At 38.5% G+C, this 3005-nt stretch overlaps 1 pseudogene; it reads left to right on the forward strand.

Annotated features, from left to right (window-relative positions):
* The first annotated feature begins 1485 nt into the window (after positions 1-1485).
* On the forward strand, positions 1486-2465 carry LOC103603413 (annotated as a pseudogene).
* Positions 2466-3005: the final 540 nt, after the last annotated feature.

Below are 3005 nucleotides of genomic sequence, written 5' to 3' on the forward strand. Positions count from 1 at the left end.
AAAGAAGGAGCACTCACTCTCAGCACTGGGTGCGGCTAAACCTGTGAGAGCATTTCAGCAGTGAGGCAGGACCACAGGAATGCAGTGCCTCTCTCCTGGACAAAAGATGATTATGCCTTAAGCCCAGAAATATCAAAGGTCCTAAATGTTAGTACCTAACTTAAAAATCACCTTTCTAACTGTTTAAAATATTTATAAGTTGTATTAATATTTGAGAGAGAGAAAAAAATTGTGGAAAGAAAGAAGAAATACAAAATGTGGATTCCAACTACATTTTACAGATAGTTGGAAGAATATTTTAATAAAGATGGAAAAATCCTCCAGTAAAATGTAAGTTCCATAAGGGCCTTATTTGTCTTGTTCATTATTCTGTCTTTCTGTCCTCATTGCCTGGAACAGTGCTTGGCATAAGGAGATGCTTAATAATATTTGTTGAATAATTTAATAAATGAATGGATTGATTGATTGATTAATAAATTAACCAATGTTAGCACACAAGGAGTCACAAAAAAAGTTCGACTTCTATCTTATCATAAATCCTACCCATTTTTGGCTAAAATTATTAGGATTATGTGAGTGAAGATGGTATTTTGAGCCTAATGATCAGACTGACCTCAACTGATTAAAATGTTTTCAGAGATGCCAGACTTCTGTTTTCTTGCCAAGAATTATTTTTTCTTTTTCCAAGTCCAATTACATACTTTCTTTTTGCCTCATCTCCCTTAGGCCTATTTCAGTTTAACTATGAAAGCTTCACCAACAGAATTCTTTCTTTCTCTCTCTCTTTCATCAGATACTAATTAACTGGACTCTTAATCATTTCATTGAAAAAAGTGATAATCAATCTATTCACAGATGCATAAGTTTATTTGTGGAAATGTCTGATTCTTCCTGCCAGGACAACAACTCCACTCTACTAAATGCTTCTCTCAGCCCACCCTTGTTCAGAGACAGAGAAAGTCTTCAAGAGCCAATGGCCATCTAAAGAGCCATCCATCTGCCCATGAGAAACTGAAAGATTAATGAGCATTCATTGAAAACACCTTAGAATCAACACATACACTCACCTGAAACTGTCCTCTCTCGACCCGAAAGCCACAGATTAAAAGCATATTCTAATAAGTCCAAGCCATATGCCAGACCTTGTCTTTAGTTTCAGAATAAACAATGTGTTGAATGTCCTCACTATCTTTTCAGAGGCTTCCCAGGTCCCTGCCAGTCGTGTGCTGGCAAGGCAAAGACAGGCACCAAGTGTAAGGACTCAATCACTTTTGTTAAGATTGCTTCTCAATGAGACAGTAAGTGAGTAAATGTGGGCACAGAACTGGCAGAGTGCCTGCTACACAGCAGAACTCCAAGAATGGTGGCTATCTTTTCTTCCCTCCCCACTTAAGTACAACTCAGTCTCTTCCCCCAAATCTCCTGTTTAAATATTTTAAATTAATTGTATGTAATTGGAGTTGAAAGTCAGTGTTTTCACCAGCCATGCGCTCAGCCTTCGCAATGGGCCTGGTGTTTGTAGGCCGCACTGGTAACGTGATCTTCCTAGAACTCCTGGTGTAGAAGCATCCAGGATGTGGGAACATTGTGACAATTTTTATTTATTGCTGTGGAAGGCTTTCTCTCTGAAGCCGATTTGGGAATGAAGCCGCCAGATATCCCAATAAGGCACTGTCCATATTGGTAACCATGTTCTTCATTGTCAGCATGGTAAACAGCTATGCCCTGATCTCTACATTGCTGTGTCCCTACATATGATATTCAGACCTGGTTCTCTAATTGCCAGCATGATTCTAGGAATGATCATTTTGAAGAAGAGATACAGTGCATTCAATTATGCCTCCATTGCCCCAGTGTCTGTGGAGATATTTATTTGCACTTTCATGTCAGCAAAGCATGTGACTTCCCAGTCCAGCTTGAGTGAGAATGAGGGATTCCAGGTCTGGCATGGTGGTTACTATGTATTGGGGCACTGACTTATTCCCTTCTGATGTCAGCAAGGATGGGCATATTCCAAGAGTCTCTGTACAAACAATTTGGGAAACACTCCACGGAGGCTTTGTTTTGTAACCATGCCCTTCCTCTTCCTGGTTTCATCTTGTTGGTGTCTAATATTTATGACCATGCAGTTCTATGCAGTAAGTCTGAATTTTATCAAGTCCTAGAGCTTGGTGTGACAATGTGCATCCTCTGGTTCTGCCCCCTTGTGAGCGTTATCACTCAGGATGTGTGCATCCAGGGAGTGTTCATCTCACAACAGAATGTCACTCGTTGTGACTCTATACAAATTTGCAAGCCTCATCTTTTCCATCTTGTCCTTTCAGAACATTTTCACTCTGTGGCACTGGCTGGGCACTTAGTTTGTCTTCATTGGGACCTTAATGTACACAGAGGTGTGGAACAACCTAGAGACCACAAAAGTCAGCCTCAGACGGCCAACAAGAATGGAGGTCTGCCTAGAATAAATAGACTGATGTCATCATGAGGGAGGGATCTGGAGAAGGTCTGGACACAATTTCACTTTTATTAACATGGAATTACCTCCAGTATTGAATCACACGTGCACCAGTGAATCCTCAGAAAGAGGAGACTTCTTAGATTTCTCATGGCTATACAGGCCAACATTTGTAGACTACAAATAGAAATCCCTTAACCCTAAAATAGAAAAAAGAACAGTTCTATACTAAAAAAAAATTAAAAAGAAAAGAAAAGAAAAATAAAGAAAGAAGAAAGTCAACATTTTGGTTCCTTTTTTTTATTTTTTCAGATTTGGCAGTTTTCATTAATATAACTAAACTAATACAATCTGATTAAGTGTTACCTTGATGTTAAGACAAATGTACTGTTTAATTATACAGTTCAAACAGAGGGAGAGAAGATTAATTTTTTATATAATTTCTTTCCAGCTTACATGCATTAACCTTATATTTATGATAACTCTACATCTACTAGCTTAGCATTTCTCCATAGTCAAATTTGTCTATTTATTTTCTTCAAATTTTCCA

Source organism: Galeopterus variegatus, unplaced genomic scaffold (genome assembly GCF_000696425.1).
Source record: "Galeopterus variegatus unplaced genomic scaffold, G_variegatus-3.0.2 Scaffold4595, whole genome shotgun sequence".
NCBI lineage: Eukaryota > Metazoa > Chordata > Mammalia > Dermoptera > Cynocephalidae > Galeopterus > Galeopterus variegatus.